Source organism: Schistocerca gregaria, chromosome 4 (assembly GCF_023897955.1).
Source record: "Schistocerca gregaria isolate iqSchGreg1 chromosome 4, iqSchGreg1.2, whole genome shotgun sequence".
NCBI lineage: Eukaryota > Metazoa > Arthropoda > Insecta > Orthoptera > Acrididae > Schistocerca > Schistocerca gregaria.
Genome location: NC_064923.1, coordinates 600,164,202 through 600,187,045, shown reverse-complemented (window position 1 = coordinate 600,187,045; position 22,844 = coordinate 600,164,202). Strand labels below are relative to the sequence as shown.

At 40.6% G+C, this 22,844-nt stretch overlaps 1 protein-coding gene across 1 annotated transcript in view; it reads right to left on the bottom strand.

Moving 5' to 3' along the window:
• The window catches only part of LOC126365834 (aldehyde dehydrogenase 1A1-like), a 109,366-nt gene that overhangs the window by 71,873 nt on the left and 14,649 nt on the right, over positions 1–22,844 (bottom strand). The gene's annotated exons all lie outside the window — the stretch shown is intronic.

Here is a 22,844-nt window from a genome sequence, read left to right as displayed (position 1 = left end):
AAACGCTACACTTCAGCAGGATAATGCACGACCGTATGTTGCAGGTCCTTTACGGGCTTTTCTGGATACAGAAAATGTTTGACTGTTGCCCTGGCCAGCACATTCCCCAGGTCTCTCACCAATTGAAAACATCTGGTCAATGGTGGCCGAGCAACTGGCTTGTCACAATATGCCAGTTTTACCCTTGATGAACTGTGATATCGTGTTGAAGCTGCATGGGCAGCTGTACCTGTACACACCATCCAAGCTCTGTTTGACTCAATTCGCAGGTCTATCATGGCCGTTATTATGGCCAGAGGTGATTGTTCGGGGTACTGATTTCTCAGGATCTGTGCACCCAAACTGCATGAAAATGTAATCACATGTCAGTTCTAGTATAATTTATTTGTGCAATGAATACCCATTTATCATCTGCATTTCTTCTCGGTGTAGCAGTTTTAATGGCCAGTAGTGTATAATAGTCTGGAGACACCACACCATATTTTCTTGAGTTAAATTTAGGAACAATTACCCGAAAGCCATTGTGGAAGGCAGAAAGGCACACAGAATTGAGATATCCACCAATAAGTACAAATATGTACAGAAACTAATAAGCAATGTTCCCAGACATGATAGAAATAACAAAATTAATATCTCTCCCCAGATATTCTGTTTGCTCAGAATATCTGGTAAAAATAATAGAGAGAGACCAAGAGATGAATACACTAAACAGATTCAGAAGGACATAGGTTACTGTAGGTACTGGGAGATGAAGAAGCTTGAACAGGATAGAGTAGCATGGAGGAGAGCTCCATCAAACCAGTCTCTGGACTGAAGACCACAACAACAACCCCAGATATTCCATCTTTTTTTTTAATACTAAATCTGATAAAGTAGTAGGAAGTAGCACTAGAAAATCTGATATCATTTTACCAGAGTTACTTTCAAAAATGTTTATAGATCAACAAATACAAAGTATGTTCACTCTCTCCAAGATTTCACCTGGTATCATCTTGAGAATAGTTCGAATCATTGTACAGAATGGTTATAAATGGTGCTAAAAAAGTGTTGAATACTTCAAAAGATGGCAGTATTCATCAAAACAAGAAAAATAAGACCAATAAACATATCATATTGTGTACCTTGTAATGTATTGTAAAAACAAGTATGTATCCAAGGGATTTTTTCCTGATGACCTTCAAACTATCTAGGGTAACTCCAAAATATAAAAAGAGAGACAAAACCTCTACAAGTTTTAGGCTGATTATCATAGTCTGAGCCTTAAACAGGAGTGTAGCAGAGAGATATTTTCGTTGAAAAACTTTAAACTGTCTAGGCTAGCTCCACATTAAAAAAGGGAGATAAAACTTCTACAAGTTTCACACCATTTTCCAAAGCCCCAGTTTTCTTCTAAATTAGTGGAGTATATAATTTTCCAGAAGTTCCCTGTTTATTTTGGAAACTTATGAATAATTTATGTACCATATATTAAGAAAAACTTGTCAACTGTCAACACCATTGTCTCTGTAGTCCAATATCTCCTTTGAGTGTTTGAGGACAAAGGCTTTGATGAAGTAATTTTTTGTGACCTAAGCGAGGCCTTTTACCATGGCTTCTAGAAAGAATGGCCTTCTCTGGCATTTGAGATAACAGCCTTAAATCTTTTGAAATTCTCTCTAGAGAACTGTAACCAGGCTGTCATTGTTGGAAAGGACTATCCAATATAGAATAAATTAAAACATGTGTTCCACAGGGATCTGTGCTGGATGCTTTATTTACCAGTGACCTATCATCATATATTACATACAGTGCAGCTCTACAAGCAGATGATACAGCTTTTCTTCACACTAGTAACAATCTCAATAGTCTGAAAATTTGTTTTGAAAAGACCTTCACTCAAGTATCATACTTGTTTAAAGCTGATGGGTTCTTGCTGAATGAAAACCAAACCCAGTGGTTTTTACTCTAAAAGGCAGGCTTCCATCAGATTCTCCACACTATGTTAAGTTTTTGAGGGTACGTTTAGAAAATAAAATATCCTGGGATCAACATGTAAAATATGTAGGCGGCAAGTTGTCTAGAGTAATGTATCTTTTAAGGTGGCTTGTGGATTGTGTACCTGAAATGTACCTATATGATAACGCCCTTTTTTCTTCAGTTTTCCAGATCATATGGCATTATTTTGTGAGGAAACAATTTGGGCGCATGGAATATTAATACTGCAGAAGAAAATTATTAAAGGAATACTTCATATACAGCACACTGCTAACCTTTTTTTTAAAAAAAGGAGTCATGGCTGTAATAAATTATTTACACATACACAGAGGGCCCCAGAAAAATGTAGACACTCTTTGATAGTCAAAATTAATGGAACAAAATGACTCACCATTACAATTCTTGCATGAGAGGAAGGTTACTTTATATGTGCAAAGAGACCCCGATCAGCAGCAAACATCAATGCAGTTGAACTGTTGATTGAACTGCAGCAATCAGCATTGCCAATGTGATAGCTGCATAGGAAGCCTTAATGTTTTCTCATAGCTTGCTCAGTGTCACTGTCTTCTGCCAATAAACTTCATTTTTCAATGTCCCCATAAGTAGGAGTCAAGAGGTGTAAGGTCTGGAGACTGTAGTGGGTACTCTTTGACCTATCCATTGTCCAGGTAGATTTTCATCCAAGAAGGCTCTGAGATCTCTGAGGTAGTGATGCTTGTTGTAGATAAAATCTTTCATTTCCAAACACCTCTTGGAGACCAGATAAAATCAATGTCTGCAGCATATGAGGATACACCTCACCACTAACAGTAACTTCAAAGCAGACAGAGCCAAATAAACCATGCAGTGACAGACCACACTACACATTAACAACCAGTGGATTAATATATATGAGGATTTTCAGGAGCCCAAAACATGGAGTTGTGACAGTTTACAGTACCATTCAGTTTGGATTGTGGCTCATCAGATGAGATAACAGTCCCAGCAAATCATTCATTCTCACCAAGCATGCTTTCAAACAACTCGCAGTACTCCATCCTTTGATATGGATCATCCTTGCAATCTTCAAATGTAAACTTTCCCCTTTGCAGCCTTCAGAATTTGTCATATTCTTGATCGGCTTACCCCACTTTTATGTGCTCACTGCTTCATAGATTTTTCAGGTGACCTAGTATCATGTTGCAACACAGCAGCACTGAAAGCTGGATTTGTTGATGTTTTGGGTCCACAAGACATTTCCTTACGCACTCCCTGAACAGTACCATTAGCTTCAAATTTATCCAAAATACTGTATGATAAATTGTTGTGTGTTGGTGACTGGATTCTGTGCACATCATGCCATTGCACCTCCATCATGTTTTTTGATCATCAGTATGGCCTTGCACTGCTCAAATGACAATATTACTTTGTTCATTGGTGCACTTTCATCTGCTGGAAAACTCACACCAAGATCTGTTGAGAAAACAATGGACTACGCTAGTGCACAAAATTGCAATGATATGTCATTTTGTTCCACAGATATTAACTATCAAAGAGTGTCTAAATTTTCCTGGACCCCTCTGTATATTTCAATTTCTGCAAAAAAGGAGTAACCAGAAGCAAAATGCAGGGAAAACTTACATTGTTACAACAGAAGAAGCAATCGATGTGTTCATACTCCAAACCACAGCATGTCAAAATCAGTTAACAGTTATGAATTCATGGGGTACAAATTATTTAATAAGCTGTCACAAACTTTACATCATTTATCTCAGAAAGTGTTGAGAGTTAATTATTTTTCTTTGTCTTGTTGTTATTTGTTGTGTAAGGTGTTTGTTTGTTTCATGTGTTTTTCTTAATAACACTTGTAGTAATTACTCTTTGCTCAGTCAGTCAGTTGTTTCTTGTCCAAGCATGTTGTCTATGAATAAGTTACATTAACGCGTATTTCCTTGAACATCACCAAATATGTAACTATTTGTGGCGTCGACAAATACAAATGACGTATCTCCACCATCACAAGTTCTTTGACTCTGTAACTTAATGGCTCATGCCATCTTGCTTGTTCATTTCACTCTACGACTTGTAATGTGGATGTGTGTGATGAAATATATACCGAGTCTGACAGAAATCAGTCTGATTCCTTGGAGTACAATTCAACAGAAATCCCACAGTGGTGACCCCCGAGTAAGAATTTGTGCACCATTTCCACATAGTGCAAGTATTTTCACATCTACTGCACCGGATTTGTTTGCGCCTTCATTTGTTCCACTTGGCCATGCATCCTGCCACACAGCACATGGATATGGAAGGTCCCCTGCAACGGGACATTTCGTCGCTACACCACCACCTGGATTCTACAACATGTTTACTGCAGTTTAGTCGCCTCAACACTTTTGCCACTCACCAGTGTAATATATGACTGCAGACTCAAGCTTTGCCTCTCCAGCGAGAGTGCATCAACATGTGCATTTCGAAAATGATAACGAGGAGACCAAAGTCCCTGCATTTCATCATGCTGATATGGATTCTGCATTTCATGCACAGACTGTGTATTACACACCAGCTGCCCAGGCGACCATTACGACAGTGCCGTGTGCAACCTTGCAACCTTGCCTTTTCTAGGACAGACCACATGTACTGATCATGCTCCTGCAGCAGACGAGTGCATTACTGTTTCATTGGTTTACAAAGTGGACAATGCCCAGTGTGTATCATGAACATTTCCAGGCCATTTTCGCCCCAATGACCGATCGGCCCCCCAGTGCACTTTACAGGCCCCCACCTGACGTGAACAATGTTCCGCATAGTGATACTAACTGTGGTTTCTGCCCCTCCAAATAAGCCCTGGCTCGTCATGTTGACAGCCCGATTGGAACATTTTGCTGTGCTGCTCCGCAAACGTCCACTCTTCCAACCCGCCGGCCGGTGTGGCCGAACGGTTCTAGGCACTTCTGCCTGGAACCACGTGACCGCTACGGTCGCAGGTTCGAATCCTGCCTCAGGCATGGATGTGTGTGATGTCCTTAGGTTAGATAGGTTTAAGTAGTTCTAAGCTCTAGGGGACTGATGACCTCAGATGTTAAGTCCCATAGTGCTCAGTGCCAGCCATCTTCCAACCACCGCCACCACAAGTAACCTTGCAGGGGGTTTCGGCTTCAGCTCTTCACCCACTCGCTTTTCAAATGGCGCCGGGCATATCTTCCATGTCAGACTTCTGCACCACAAACTTTGCATTGTTATACATAGTTATACATACGCATAGTTATACAGCATTATTTCCTAGTGCTTTTATGCAGTTCTCATCTGCTCTAAAAGACTCCTTGCTCACACCATACGCAGTGCCATCTATGACGACTGTGCCAATCCAGCATCCACATCATATGAGCAATACAAGAGACTCAGATACAGGACTAGCTGCACCTTTGTCGCCACTACCAGGTTGCTTACCGACTGTGCCCCTGCTATCTGAGGACAACCCAGCAACGTGGTTTGCACTGGTGGACAACTTGTTTGAAATGTACCGCATCACCAATGACAACTCAAAATTCCTGTGCATCATGACTCAACTGCACAGGAACACATACCTGATCCACGTTCCCCACAAGAGGTTATTCTGCAAATACTATATGAGGAAGGCAACCACACACCGTCCCACCTTTGGCGCTGGCTATGCCTCCTGGTCAGCGAGCAGATGGACAAAACCCTGTGGTCGGTGCGGTTATCAAAACTGTACACAGATCTCCAGGTTACGAACGACATATTTCGCCATCACAAGTTCTTTGATTCTATAGTCTAATGGCCCACGCCATCTTGCTGTATAACTTTTTGTAATGTGCATATCTGTGGTGAAATACACCGAGTCTTACAGAAATGAGTGTGTTTCCTTGGGTTACAAACCAACAGAAACCCCACATATTCATCAGTTTTTATTAAGGATTATCAGTGTCGTTACTGTCTGTGTGATCATTAGATCAGGTAACAGTGTTGTCACCGGGATTACATAGGTATTTATGCAGAACTTCACGTCAATTGCAGGCTGTTGGACCAGTAGAAGTGATTAAAAATAGAGTAGTAAGATTTGACCTAAACAAACGGGCTATACTGTAAACTAGGCTACTTGAGCCCTCAGGGTTATCTTCAAACCAAAAAGGAAAAAAAGCTTTGGTCTGTTGTCAGAGGCAACAGTCACTAACACGGGAAACTTCCCATCGCGCCCCCCTCAGATTAGTGATGAGATGGCCCAATGGATAGACTGTCAAAACATGAACACAGATCAGACATGAAAACAGGAGAAACCGTAGTGAACTGTAAAAAAAAAGCAAAATAAAAAGAGTGACGGTCTAAGCTTAACAAGTGCGATATTGTGGCGCTGTGATTAAGTAGTTATGGCTTAAGACCGTAAACTGGACGAGCCTTAGTTCAAAACTCCCTCACGCCCTTTATTTTCTTTTCTTTTTTTCACAATATGAACTGTCCGTCTGGTCATTGAAATGTTTGTTTTCTTTCTGCAGTCTTGGCACTTGTCACACTATACTTTGGTTACAGAATATGAGTCATGTGGTACCATCGCAAGTACATGTGATGAATAGCAACGGCAGGTGAGATACCACATAGACGTCTCACAGAAATAAAAACAACAAATGAACAGGTGTGAACTACCCATATGTTACAACCAAGGAATTCAAGAGTCAGAATTTCCATACTGGAATGCAGCTTCAAAAACGTTAAAAACATATGTTTTGACAGAGCACAGAGAAACTGTGTGACTGTGAAACTGTTGCGTCCATTTGTTGCAGGTTATGTGACAAAGTATCATGTTTTCATCATTTCCTTGGGTGTGATCAAATTCACATTCATATGAACATCTAAATCAGCCAAGGAGGCATTTCTCATTCACTTGCCAGACATACAAATTAGGTGTGTTCGTATGAGATTCCTACCATATCACACAAGTACTGCCACTAATGGCGTGTGTGGCACACCAAACGTGTTTCCCTGTGGAGAATTTGGTTGACTTGTCGCCTTTTCATGAAATGTTTGCGGTTCCCATTCAAAAACCACTTCCTTTCGGCTGCTAATAGAGTAGTTGTGCTGCAGAATCAATTGTCTTTATATGTCCCTGCCTTACACCCTGCTGTTGCAAACAGACGTTACACCAGGACACAGACATAAACTTGAATACAGAGAACACTGGAGAAAAAATTGTTTTGATTTTTTTTTACCGTTTAGTACATCTTTTTATTTTCGTGCTTCATCTGTGTTCAGGTTTTGACGGGCTGTCCCCTGGGCCCTCCTGCCACTAAATCTGAGGGGGTTGCGATGGAGAGCATCCCTTGTACAAAGTGTGTTACAACTATGATTTTCCAATTGGTAGCAGTGTCCTTAGTATGGATCGGAGTCCACGACAAACACGAGGCCCGCAACGAACTTGTGACGTCACACTAGTGACATGACCACCATACTTCACTAACGCTCGGCTCCATGGAGGGCCCACAGAAACCAATACGTTATAGCAATGGAAAGAAACCCACTAAAGACCTTAATTTTGTCATGTGCTACCGAGTGCTTGCATGCATTTAAACGCACAGTTAAGAATTGTCAATCTCATCTGAAATAGTTACTCGCTCCCCGCCAGAGACGGCTGCTGCGACTCGCAACACCTGAATTGTCAAGTGCTGTTGCATACGCGCTGCAGTCGTCTCTTGCGTGGGCCTCGGTATGAATAAATTTGTTAGTTCATATACTGGCCGCCAGATGCTTTGCTATGGCCAGTTTGTCACAGTGAAAAATTGTTGATTTGTTCACTCCTCAACTTCCGTATATACCCTAGCCATCAAAGTTTGCGGATTGTTGGTACGTGTAGTCTTCTTCTTTTTTTTTTTTCAAATTTCATACCTTTTATTTGTCAACTTAACACACAAAAGTAGGCTACTTAAGACCATTGTTTCTGTCATTTGATTTGGGCTCAAGGGACTCTAATCAGATATCTAACTTCTAAACGCGGTATTATTGCAGGCTCAAATTGCCTATAAAATACATTCGTCTGTAAAATTAGACTGCTGTTTGTAAAATGTAGTTTGTTCACGGGTTTTCGAATGATTACCGAATAGAAGTTGAGTGTGTTCTGATCGAATGCATAAAGCCCACCCTCGGAAATGCCCAGTATTGAAGGACATTTAGCTCTACAAATGGGAAGCTTTGTTGGAAAAGTGAAATCTCCAAAACTTGTGAAGAAAGATCTATTTAGTCATTTTGAACTACAGTATATCAAGCCTGGCAGTTCATGTTTTGTGTGGGTGAATAGTTATCAAATAGGAATCATTCTCTTGTAAATATAATTCAGAATGATTTTTACTATTTATTTTATTAATGCAGTATCATTATGCAGTACAAAAAGTCAAATGCATAATGTAAAAACTATGATGTGCTTTGTGTCCCGCTAAACAACTATTAACAAATCATCTGAATCTCGTTTGTTGGTAATATCCGAGTAAATGTGCAAAATAGCGAAACATCTTGCAACATCATTGTCAGTGAACATAAGCAAAGAAAAACTTCATTCATTAGAACAGGATGGTCCAGAAATTGTGATAAGCAAGCGAACAAAGTGCACAAACTCTGGATTTAATCTTCTTGTGCATTTATATTTGTTAAGAACTCCATAACTTTCCTCAATTTCTTTTCCTTTTCATTTCGTCTCTTCAGAAGTTACAAGAAAACATGTCTCTACTGCTTATCAATCTCTCTCCATCAACATAATTTTTGTAAAAGTTTACAAGTTTATAGACGCCTGAAAGATGTCCAAGAGTACATTTTTCCAGTAATTTAGAAGATTTTCCAGAATCAGTGTCGATTCTACTCTTGAGTGACGCAATCAACTGGTTGAAAAAGTCGGAATACGATTTTCTGAAAAATTCTTGAAGTACTTAGAATTTGATGTACCCTGTTCTTGACCTTGATCGAAACTTTTTGTGCTGTGTGTCGAAGCGGAAGGTTGGGTTCGTCAAGATCAAAATCAACAACAGCTTGCTCCCTTCTAAGCCAAAGTTCCTCAAATTTAAAATCACGAATATTACTTAAAGCAGCAGTAATTGCTTCTGTTTGTTATGAAATGAGTCAGGCCGTATCCAGTCCTACGTACAGTTTTAATTGCATTTAATAATTATTCAAACAAGGGATCGGCAAAGTTTTTTTCTTACTTTAGTAATGATTAGTTTTCATATGCAAACGGGACACTGATGATGGTTTAAGAGGTTATAACATCCCTCTAATTAAATAATTTTTGTTAATTTGTACATTAGGTATGCACGTGGCGCAGTTTCGATCTCTCACTAAATTTTGAGGAAACACAGTTTATACAATTCTGCACAGTAAATGGCATAACATCATTGATAAATATAGATTATGAACGGAAGTCTGTTCCTAAGGTAGAGTACTCAAAATTTCTGGGTGTGTCCATTCATGAGAAATAGAATTGGAAGAAACACATCGATGATCTGCTGAAGCGATTAGGTTCAGCTACTTGTGCTATTAGGGTTATTGGAAATTTTGGTGATAAACATATCAGTAAATTAGCCTACTATGGCTATTTTCTTCCGCTGCTTTCATTTGGCATCATATTTTGGGGCAGTTCGTCATTAAGAGAGAAAGTATTAATTGCACAAAAGCGTGTAATCAGAATAATAGCTGGAGTCCACCCAAGATCACCTTGCAGACATTTATTTAAGGAACTCGGTATATCCACAGTACCTTCGCAATACATATATTCACTTATGAAATTTGTCAGTAATAGCCTGTCCCAAAATAACAGCGAAGTGCATAGCTACGACACTAGAAGAAAGGATGATATCCACTATTCTGGATTAAATCTCACTTTAGCACAGAAAGGGGTGAAGTATGCTGCCACAATTTTATTTGTCATTTGCCAAATAGTATTAAAAGTCTGACAGATAGAAAACCAACATTTAAAAGTAGATTAAAAGAATTTCTGAATGACAATTCCTTCTACTCATAGATGAATTCTTAAATATGAAGTAGTCACTAAAAAAAAATTAATTATTTTGTGTAAAGAAAACTTATGTTAAAATCACACGTTCCGCATCATTACGAAATGTCGTATTCATGAACTATGGAACAAGGATTAATGTATGTATGTATGTATGTCAGTGAAGCATTTACTGATAACCAGAGGGCCAAAGATTTCCGGGGGTACGGTTACGCCTTACCTGGACTTGAGAGAGTTGAACCACAAGCTTGCAGGCTGGCCGCTAAGCCCCGGTAGTCCGCTCTCCCTGCCTGTTCAGGCCGCTTCTGTGAGCCGGGTGCCTGGATCTGGGGGCAAGACGTCTTTTTTGCAGAATAGGGACAGGCGTATAGCGAACGTTGCGGATCCGTGTGGATAGCTTGTGTAGCGTAAAAGAAACGGCAGGAACTGCAGGTTGCCTCAGCATTTCTAAAGTCGCGTTCATGTTATTCCAAGTGACTTACGGTGAGTGTGCTGGCCACACAATAACCGTGTCCCGGAGGTCTGATTTTCAGACAAGATCTTCGGAGTTGCGTGGGAGCACAAACATACGAAAAGATGGGACCGCACTGGAATTTAACCGACGATTTTAAGGCAACGAGACTCAGAATTTGTTGACACGAGTTCTGAGGATCGAGGAAAGACAACGGCACTTGTTCATTGGGCAGTAACGTAAAAATTAGACGGAGTGGAGGAACAAGGGCCACTTTCTAAGTGGGAGGCTGAGTACTTTGGAGCATCCTTCAAATAAATTATTTTGGGGTCTATGAGAAATATAGGTGGCACTTTTAGGGGCACCTTCAAAATGTTTCCTCAATATTTCATTACCTGACTGCATCGTAAAGCAATAAATCATCGAAAACACAATCTGAATTTCTTTTTCGTCTTAAAAAGAAGTCACTTGACGCACAAAACCTTACGCAAGAAATAACTGATTTCAACTTAGCGCAATTAGTTTGTACTAATTTCGCAAGACTGTCATTGACAAATTCTTACACACTCTTAGTTTTGTTTGTCGTAACATTAACTGAATCATTTGACTCTTCGACCACATCTTAATGCCATCGGGAATTCATATGCATTTTTGCAGATTAGTGAAACATGATAACTTGAATGTGCATGATAACTTACAAAGAACACTTTTAACTGTTTTTAAAGAAACCACACTTGGATATCATGACAGTCAGTCTAATAGAAATGTTCTCTAAATGCTACTTACGTCATTCTTGAAATTATGATTTTTATACGGTTGCCACGGAGACAGTAAAAACTTATACTTTAGTTAATCGTCACTCTCCATTTTTCTAACTTTGGAATACCAGTTAGGAAACTACTGTCCCTTTCGTCAAACCAGTTGAAGCCAGCAGAGGTACACGCTAGTTCTATTTCCTCCACCAGTACATTTGCTGAGATATTTAATGGAGACATCTGAAAGTGATTTACCTTCCTTTTATGTTTTATCGCAGGTAGTATATTTTTCGATTATCTCACCTTAATTTTCGGTTTTCATTCGTTTATGAGGTAGTTGACGAATATCGAACGTTTTTCGCTCCATCCACTACATTTGTACACCTTATAATGCATCATTGCTCGCTTACAGCTCATTGTTGATTATGGAACAATTGAGGGGTAACTTCATTCACTGCCGACAATACTTCCACTCCGTATCAATCAAATGGATTTCGCGACCCGACCGAGGTGGCGCAGAGGTTAGCACACTAGGATCGTATTCGGGAGGACGACGGTTCAAATCCCCTTTCCGGCCATCCAGATCTAGGTTTACCGTGATTTCTCTCCAACGATCCAGTAAAATGCCACAATGGTCTTTGGCAAGGGCTCCACAGATTTTGTTCCGCATCCATGAAACAATCTGACCTTGCGCTCCGTCTGTAATGTCGATGGGACGTTAAACCCTAATCTTCCTTCCTTTTTTTTATTTTGTTAGAGCACATTATAGAGAAGTTCATGCTCAAATATGGCGTTTATTTGCGGTAGTGATTATGAAATCAGTTAAATGAATGCTGTCGTATCTCAGCGCTTCACTGAGCGCTACTCGCTGTTAGACTACATAGGTTGTCAGTGGTGGCAGTGACGATGACTTTCTACTTCTAACGACTGGTACCAATCAGCAGCGACACAGTAAAAATGAACACCCCATCAGTCTAAATGAAAAGAAATATAGCACAATGTGCAACTTTGCATTACAGACTGACAATTGTTAATCCTTATTTGAATTTTGAAAGAGTAAGTTTGTGTCTAGTGTGTTTTGTTGCGCAACTGTTTTATTACGCCCTTAGCCGTTAGAGGTTTCCCTAGGAAGGCTGCATTTCCGAGACAGAAGTCTCGCTATGGATATCCATCTTAATGGAACCACAAGTGTAGTAGCTTCATCACTCATTGTCAGTCAATCGGCAGCTTCGTTTCATTTTTTTTATAGATTATCAGTAACGCCCATAATTTATTCACATGTACTCTTTCTGTTCTCATGAGTGACTCCTTGTTCACAATTACCAAGATCCAGAACATTCTGGTTATAGAAATTGGAATTTTATTTTGCGTTTTATCGGTCATACATGTAGTGCACGGTATTTAATTTTTCAAGGACGACATAATTTTTAAGATTTTGCTTCATTTTTTTCATGTTTGCCTTTCAAGCCCAAGTATATTTATGGTTCGATAATTCATTCCTTAAATGCTAGCAAGAAAGAAAAACGCACGTGCGGAAGCAGCGTAAAATCTGACCATTAGGGCGCTGGGAAACACTGACTCCAGCGTATTTAACCCTGGAGTGGTCGCTTTGGGTACAGCTGTCATCCAGCTATTTTACATTGTGATTATTTCCACTGTGTACAAAATTTGCAGCATTCCCACGCTCAGTACCTTTCAAACGGGTACATTGTTGAAGATCCGTTTACAGCTAACGTCAGTTGGGCAGCTAAACAGAGAGCAGCAGGACGTTGAAGTGAGTTATGGTACAACTGTCCACCACGCGCCTGTGTGCTTAACAGCTTCTTGAGGTAGGCGTTTTCTTGTTTTAACATTTTTCATACTTAATTCGTTATAAGTACAATATTAAAATTTTTTATTAATCTGAATAAAATAACTATGTTAACTAAAGTGACTCCTCATGCAGTCTTTAACATGTACTATAATTTACATAATCTGAGACTGAGGAACATGTTTTTATTTTAGTGATGTCAGATCCGAAAAAAAGAAGAGTGGATGTGTCTTCCGACCCTGAAGTGTGGATGAAGTGGTTCAACGAAGATGCAGTGAATGAAGAATCTGATTCAAATAATGATGATCAACTAATGGAAAGCGGTCATGATACTGAAACTGAGCAATCTGCAGATGAATACGATAGTAAGAACAGCGAGTCTAGTATTTCCTATTATCTTGGGAAGGACAGTAAAACAAAATGGTCTAAGTCTTCCTAAAAGAAACGTGAGAAGAAGTTCAGAGAATATAATAATTCATCTACATGGCCCCAAGATATAAGGATCAGGAATACTTTTTGAAGATAAGTTATTAGATCTTTTCTTAGACATCAGTGTTTACAAAATTATAGTTAATTGCACAAATACTTATGTAAGAAATTTGAAAAGCAAATTTCAGAGACATAGAGCTGCTAGACACACTGATGGGACTGAAATAAGAGCACTTTTCGGCATACTCTACCTAATAGAAACCCTAAGAAGTTCTGAGCTTGCTCTGTGAAAACTCTAGAAACAACGATTTAGTATCCTGTTACGTAACTAAGAGTGAAAAAAGATTTAAATGTCTTCCGAGATGTTTACGTTCTGATGACGTAAGGGACAGTAACCTTCGAAAAGAAATTGATAAATTTGCCCCAATTAGAGACATTTTTGAGACTGTTGTTCATAATTTTTCAAAAACTTTGTTCCAAGTGAGTATTAGACTGTCGACGAGCAGTTACTTTCTTTTCGAGGACAATGCCAATTGAGACAGTATCTTCCTAAAAAAATCCCGCCAAATACGGCATTAAGATATTTGCTTTGGTAGATGCTAAAAGTGCCTATACTTTGAACTTAGAAACTTATGCTGTCATTCAGCCAGAGGGTCCTTTCTTACATAGTAATTCTCCTACAGATGTAGTAATGAGATTAGTGGAACCTGTCAGCGGGACTCACCATAACATTACGTGTAATAACTGGTTCAGTAGTATAGCACTGTCTAAGAAGCAACTAGAAGACAAGAGACTGACATACGTTTTAACGCTCCGGGAAAACAAGAATGAAATCCCCAAAGAGTTTTTACCTCATAAGCAAAGACCTCACTATTCTTCTTTGTTTGGCTCCCAAGAGAATTGTACGCTAGTTTCACATTGACCTGAAGTTAATCAAGCTGTTCTCTTGGTATCTACATTACATCATGATGATACCATTGATAAAGATACAAGAGATTCACTGAAACCAGAAATTGTCACATAATGACAGAGATTGGAGTTGATTTACTTGATCAGCTAATTAAAAAAAAATGGTCTATCACGAAACACTCGTAGGTGGCCTATGGTTATTTTCTATAATTTACTTAATGTTTCTGCCATGAACGCACTGTGCATGTACCGAGCAAATTCTACAACACCTAAATCATTGAAAAGAAAGGATTTTCTGCAGAGGTTGTCCTAGGAAATGATGAAACCTCCAATTCAGTACAGATCTGCTGTCCCTCAAATTCCCATTGAATTACGGCGGCGTGCACGTGTTCCGTCGGCCATAAATTAAACTGTTACGCCACAAGATAATCCCTGAGAAGGTTTCAAAGGACGTTTCTACTAGCATGGAAGGCAGGAAGACAACTCAACTAGAAATAGATTGTTTCTGTAAAGCAGAAGGATGTTACAAATAATGAAACACCATTAGGTCTTATAAAACAATAGTACAACACAACTGTATTTGATTTCATAGTTCTTTGTTTAAAATGACATCTAGGACGTAATAGGGCACATGAATGCGAAATGTAATGAAGTTGTGACGTTCCTTTTCATGCCTTTGCGACATCCGTGAGAACGTCCGATGTCTTCGTCCCTGTTCTCCAGCTGACGTGGGACGCAATCTGTTTCATTATGCAAAGTAATCTTAACTATATCAGGATCAGTAAAGTAAATCTTAAGTACATTTTTATCGACGGTTCTAGAAATACTTAAATATTCGCTTTAAATAAGTGGACAAAATATTCCTTCACAACTACTATGCCAGTGATTTTAGCCCTAGCTAGAGGAAAGTCCTCTTTCTGTCAAAAGCCTTCTGCAACTAACTTTACCTGAGCCGTCTAACACAGGGCTGCCACCGAAAAATAATGCCATGCCTAAGTAATTACTCGCCCTCGAAAATCAGAGGCAAAAAAAGAAAACCACCTATTTCCCGTACCCCGCAGGATATCTATCTGTGCTCTAGACTCTGCAAGGATTTCTTATGAGACTCTCCAAATCTCTAGTTTGGAGAACATTTCGATAGGGTTCAGTCCTTTCTAACGGTCCATTTCTTCATCCGTCACCGTTCCAAGCTCCATGGTATTGCTATTAGATATAAGTCACGGCTGTGTTTCAGCCCTAAGTGGTGTGGTTACAGACTGACTGGCTTCCGTCCCAGAATAAGCACTCCCATTGGCTCGATTTCATCTTCTGCTGCTACAGTCTGATTAAAATTGCTTGATAGTTGACACTTTACGCGTTGGAGCTGATTCCCTCCAGCCAGAGCAATCAACGTCACGTCAGCCGTTCGCCGTTGCCAAACAGCGACAACAATTTGTCAGTTCACTTCGAATTCCTTGTCCGGCATTCTTTCTTGGCGTATTTGGATCCCGAATTACTGGTCTGGCACTTTTGTTTCGTATCAAATGACAAAACACACACACACACACATATACAACGATGCGAATGAAATACACACTTTTCATACACAGAACTAACTAAACACTAGTCGATAGTTCCACACAATACGCGCTTCAGCGTCACTTTACTATTAGCATTATTACCAACATCGGCTTACATTAGATAAGCTTCGCAGGAAACTGCGTGAAGCCGAATTTCTGAAGGTTGCAGTTAATCGTTGAGGCTAGGCGACTTACAGTCAGACATGTAAGATCTCACTTCACTGTTGTAGCAGAGTGCAATGGGTAGTGTAGTAGCCTGCAGTGTTGAAGGTGGTCGGTTCGAATTTTGTTAAAGGCAGTGATTTTTTTCTTTCTAAATATTACCAAAAGACTTTGATTATCATTTTTATTCCATTAATTCATTTAAATGCAATTTTTTATTTCCCTTTCTTTGCCACTTCATTTTCGTCATCGTAGTGACTCTTTTATTTGCTCTTATTTTTCTTCCTATCACTCTTTTTTCTTGTGCAATCTGCCTGTGTCGCCTGTAATCTGTAACGAAATTCCTACGAGCACTGCTCAGCTGTTGGTAAGGCGGCAGCTCGTGTAGCCAGTGTAGTAATAATTAGAGGTAAGCAATGAGCGAGAAATTGCGGTTTACATTTAGCGCTGAAGCGCGAAATTTTTTCTGTTTTGAGTTCGCTCGCAGTGGTTAGCTTTAATCGCCGTGAACGAAGTGACATTGTTTTCAGTCCTGCCGCGGATTCTTGACCGCCGTATTCCCGGATACATAGCATAATATATTGAGGCTGTTGTTAGCTTAGGACATGATTTTACACTCAGGGCTACAAAACGCGTCGTCTGCCGCAGTTCGTCGTTGATCATTTAAAATCAGCTGCCAACAGAGCAACTCGCATTTCCGACATACGTCGTAGCGGCCACTTCCGACATTACTCTGCGTGTGTCGCCTATAACCAAGAGGGAGCCGGCAGCCGATGGAACAACATTGTAACGGCAAGTGACAGACGTCACCTGCCAAGTAATTTTAAACAGACTATAGTACTTCCCTTCCTGCTACTAGAACTTCCCCTTTGTTGTTTTCTGGTATGACTTCTCGTGACTATTATATTCATTCTTATGTCCTAAAGCCCTTGTGAGAGGTGGAATCTCCTGAAAATAGCAAAGCCAGGTTCAACCGAATCCAGCCCATCAGCTAACGGTAAGCCGACGAAGTAGAGCGTACCCGTCCACAGCAGACTTGATGCACCTCGACTAAAAAGCAGTATAAATGCCTACTTACCTCCTATTGAAAAAGAATTATTATAGACTCAATATATGTCGAGAGACATGGAAGGGAAGCAGTGGTTGGGAAGGGAGTGAGACAGGGTTGTAGCCTCTCCCCGATGTTATTCAATCTGTATATTTAGCAAACAGTAAAGGAAACAAAAGAAAAGTTCGGAGTAAGTATTAAAATCCACGGAGAAGAAATAAAAACTTTGAGGTTCGCCGATGACATTGTAATTCTGTCAGAGACAGCAAAGGACTTGGAAGAGCAGTTGAGCGGAATCGACAGTGTCTTGAAAGGAGGGTATAAGATGAACATCAACAAAAGCAAAACAAGGATAATGGAATGTAGTCGAATTAAGTCGGGTTCTGCTGAGGGAATTAGGTTAGGAAATGAGACACTTAGAGTAGTAAAGGAGTTTTGCTATTCGGGGAGCAAAATAACTGAAGATGGTCGAAGAAGAGAGGATATAAAATGTAGACTGGCAATGGCAAGGAAAGCGATTCTCAAGAAGAAAAATTTGTTAACATCGAGTATAGATTTAAGTGTCAGGAAGTCATTTCTGAAAGTATTTGTATGGAGTGTAGCTGTTCCCTTTCATGTCCGTCGACTCTTATAACTGCCATCTGGTGTCTGTACAAATTGTAAATAGCCTTTCGCTCTCTGTATTATACCCCTGCCATCTTTAGAATTTGAAAGAGAATATTCCAGTCAACATTGTCAAAAGCTTTCTCTAAGTCTACAAATGCTAGAAACGTAGGTTTGCCTTTCCTTAATCTTTCTTCTAAGATAAGTCGTAAGGTCAGTATTGCCTCAAATGTTCCAGTGTTTCTACGGAATCCAAACTGATCTTCCCCGAGGTCGGCTTCTACTAGTTTTTCCATTCGTCTGTAAAGAATTCGTGTTAGTATTTTGCAGCTGTGGCTTATTAAACTGATTGTTCGGTAATTTTCACATCTGTCAACACCTGCTTTCTTTGGGATTGGAATTATCATATTCTTCTTGAGGTCTGAGGGTATTTCGCCTGTCTCATACATCTTGCTCACCAGATGGTAGAGTTTTGTCATGACTGTCTCTCCCAAGGCCGTCAGTAGTTCCAATGGAGTGTTGTCTACTCCACGCGCCTTGTTTCGACTCAGGCCTCTCAGTGCTCTGTCAAACTCTTCACGCAGTGTCGAATCTCCCATTTCATCTTCATCTACATCCTCTTCCATTTCCATAATATTGTCCTCAAGTACATCGCCCTTGTATAGACCCTCTATATACTCCTTCCACCTTTCTGCTTTCCGCCGGCCGCGGTGGTCTCGCTGTTCTAGGCGCTCACTCCGGAACCGTGGGACTGCTACGGTCGCAGGTTCGAATCCTGCCTCGGGCATGGATGTGTGTGATGTCCTTAGGTTAGTTAGGTTTAAGTAGTTCTAAGTTCTAGGGGACTGATGACCACAGATGTTAAGTCCCATAGTGCTCAGAGCCATTTTTTTCTGCTTTCCCTTCTTTGCTTAGAACTGGGTTTCCATCTGAGCTCATGATGTTCGTACAAGTGGTTCTCTTATCTCCAAAGGTCTCTTAAATTTCCTGTTGGCAGTATCTATCTCACCCCTAGTGAGATAAGCCCTTACATCCTTAGATTTGTCCTCTATCCATCCCTGCTTAGCCATTTTGCACTTCCTGTCGATCTCATTTTTGAGCCGTTTGTATTCCTTTTTGCCTGCTTCATTTACTGCATTTTTATATTTTCTCCTTTCATCAATTAAATTCAATATTTCTTCTGTTACCCAAGGATTTCTACCAGCCCTCGTCTTTTTACCTACTTGATCCTCTGCTGCCTTCACCACTTCATCCCTCAAAGCTATCCATTCTTCTTCTACTATATTTCTTTCCCCTATTCCTGTCAATTGTTCCCTTATGCTCTCCCTGAAACTCTGTACAACCTCTGGTTCTTTCAGTTTATCCAGGTCCCATCTCCTTAATTTCCCACCTTTTTGCAGTTTCTTCAGTTTTAATCTACAGATCATAACCAATAGATTGTGGTCAGATTAGTATTTCCAGGGTTCTTCCATGTATACAACCTTCTTTCATGATTCTTGAACCAAGTGTTAGCTATGATTAAGTTGTGCTCTGTGCAAAATTCTACCAGGCGGCTTCCTCTTTCATTTCTTAGCCCCAATCCATATTCATCTACTATGTCTCCTCCTCTCCCTTTTCCTACACTCGAATTCCAGTCACACATGACTATTAAATTTTCGTCTCCCTTCACGATCTGAATAATTTCTTTTATTTCATAATACATTTCTTCAATTTCTTCGTCATCTGCAGAGCTAGTTGGCATATAAACTTGTACTACTGTAGTAGGTGTGGGCTTCGTATCTATCTTGGCCACAATAATGCGTTCACTATGCTGTTTGTAGTAGCTTACCCGCATTCCTATTTTCCTATTCATTATTAAACCTACTCCTGCATTACCCCTATTTGATTTTGTGTTTATAACCCTGTAGTCACCTGACCAGAAGTCTTGTTCCTCCTGCCACCGAACTTCACTAATTCCCACTATATCTAACTTTAACCTATCCATTTCCCTTTTTAAATTTTCTAACCTACCTGCCCGATTAAGGGATCTGACATTCCACGCTCCGATCCGTAGAACGCCAGTTTTCTTTCTCCTGATAACGACATCCTCTTGAGTAGTCCCCGCCCGGAGATCCGATTGGGGGACTATTTTACCTCCGGAATATTTTACCCAAGAGGACGCCATCATCATTTAATCATACAGTAAAGCTGCATGCCCTCGGGAAAAATTACGGCTGTAGTTTCCCCTTGATTTCAGCCGTTCGCAGTACCAGCACAGCAAGGCCGTTTTGGTTATTGTTACAAGGCCAGATCAGTCAATCATCCAGACTGTTGCCCTTGCAATCACTGAAAATGCTGCTGCCCCTCTTCAGGAACCACAAGTTTGTCTGGCCTCTCAACAGATACCCCTCCGTTGTGGTTGTACCTACGGTACGGCTATCTGTATCGCTGATGCACGCAAGCCTCCCCACCAACGGCAAGGTCCATGGTTCATGGGTGGGGGGGAATAAGGAGGTATTGAAAAGAATTGGTGAGAAGAGGAGCTTGTGGCACAACTTGACTAGAAGAAGGGATCGGTTGGTAGGGAATGTTCTGAGGCACAAAGGGGTCACGAATTTAGTATTGGAGGGCAGCGTGGAGGGTAAAAATCGTAGAGGGACACCAAGAAATGAATGCACTAAGCAGATTCAGAAGGATGTAGGTTGCAGTAGGTACTGGGAGGTGAAGAAGCTTGCACAGGATGGAGTAGCATGGAGAGCTGCATCAAATCAGTATCAGGACTGAAGACCACAACAACAACAATATACTTAGAGTACCAGCCTCCATAGCCAAGGTCACTAGCGCACTCTTCTGTGGTGGCGCTCGACTTGGTGGATGAAATTTTCAGTGCGACTGTTTCGTCGATAACAGGTGGAGAAATGGTACTGTAAAGTTCCTGATCACCAGTTTTTGCACCAATGTCCTCGATTAAATTCCAAACTCCTAAGCAGCGTGTCATGAAGTGAGGGCATGCGACGCAAATGTTGGCGATCCGTTCGTCGACTGGGGACGTTAAGCTCTGCGGCCCCATTGGTGCTATTCGCGGGGACTAGGCTATGTACCCGCACCGAGTTTCACCCTCCCCATTCCTTTCATTTATAACATCACAAACTCAACATTACATTGTAAAAAAATTATCACAGTAGTCCACACGACACAGCTACACACATAACACTTAATAAAAAGTCGGAGGAAGGTAACGGCAGACCGCCCACCACTAGGATCTCGCCATTAGCGGCACTGCAAGGTTCCTCCATCTGCTCCCCTACGCTCGTATCCTTGAGGATGGGTCTATTTATTGTTTGTTATTATACGTAAAAATACTGCCCAAACTTAACTACGATAGTGCAGTGGTTGCGTTTTTGAGAAGGACGATGTTCCTTGGAACATGCAGGCATTGCGTAACTGGAACTTATCAAATATGCCTCGATTTAGTAACAGAGTTTACAAGAGGAAGAAGCCTCCTCCGAGGTACGCTAGTGGAACTGTGATAATTTCTCCGACCTTGGGAAATGATTCTGAAAATAGTGAGGTTATTCATAAAGTGAAATCTACTCCTGTCTCTAGCACAAGCAAGAAGTTGCATTGATCAACTGAAAAATACTGCACTTTATTGGAGAAGTGTAGTGAGGATAATGTGAACGAAATAATTAACATTTCACTGCTCTAAAAGGTGATAGAGAGTTCAGTACTGTGTACGTAATGTTGCAAATTGAGTATGCCAGTAAATGTCAAGCGACACTTAGGACTTGCAGCAGAAACCTGTATACATTGTAGTAGTTGTCATTACTGTGTTTCATTTTGGAACCCAGAATATTTCGAAATAGGCCAAGGTGAATCTGATAGTGAGAAAAGCAAGTACTATGGTGTAAATATTAGATGTGTTTATGTTCTAAGGTCAATCGGTAAGGGATACCCTGCTGCTCAAATGTTTTGTGGTGTAATGAATCTACCACCACCACCATCAACGAAATTCTCAAAATGTAACTCGGTTGTTAGATCCTGTATTGAAGATATTGCCCAAGAATCCATGAAAGAAGCTGTGGAGAAGGCTCTGGCGGTGAATGAAGAAATTCCAGATGTTCAGAATCCTCGAGACCTGACTGTCGCACTAGATGGTACGTGGCAGAAGCGCGGGAACACTTCACACAATGGGGCAATAACGGCAACAAGTGCTGATACTACAAAAGTTATAGATGTTGTAATTACATCCAAGCACTGTAGGTGTCCTAAAAGAGTCAAGGATGAGCATGCAGAAAACTGTCGAAAGAATTACAGTGGGTCTAGTGGGGCCACGGAAGTTTCCGGTGTGAAAGACATTTTCAGTCGTTCTCTTCCGTGGTACAAGGTCAGATACCTACAGTTCCTGGGTGATGCTGATTCGAAGTCTTTTGCTGCTGTATCTGAGCTGAAACCTTATGGAAATTATGTTACAATTTCTAAACAGTAGTGCATTGGTCACGTTCAGAAACGTATGGGAACAAGGTTGCGTCGACTGAAGACCAAAATGAAAGGACACGTGCTCAGTGATGGAAAACCTTTGGGTGGAGCTAAAAGATTGACAGACGAGGTAACCAACAGATTGCAGAGAGACTATGGCCTGGCAATAAGACAAAATACTCACAGTGTTGATGCAGTGGAAAAGGCTGTAATGGCACTTTACTACCACACCTTATCGACTGACGAGGAACCACTCATGGACTATGCCCACAGAGACCCAATTCCTGGTGCAAGAACAACAAATATCAGCGATCTGAACGTGTATACAAGCATCATCGCAATCTACCAGAAACTGTCATGAAGGCTATAAAACCAGTTTTCAGATATCTTTGTGCAGCTGAACTTTTGAAGAAATGTCTGCATGGACGTACACAAAATCAAAATGAGAGTGTGAATAATGTAATTTGGACCAGAATCCCAAAAGACGTGTTTGTGGAAATTCATACTTTTTGGAGTATATGATGCCATTGCTACGTACAACAAAGGTAACATTATAAAGTGCAATGTGCTGTAGAAGTTGGATGTGATGCCCGGAAAGTACATGGTGAGTGCAATGATGTCGATAGACAATGAGAGGAAACGGGATGCTGAAAGGAAAGAAAAGGAGTGTGAGAGGCAAGCCAGACAAAGAATGAAAGG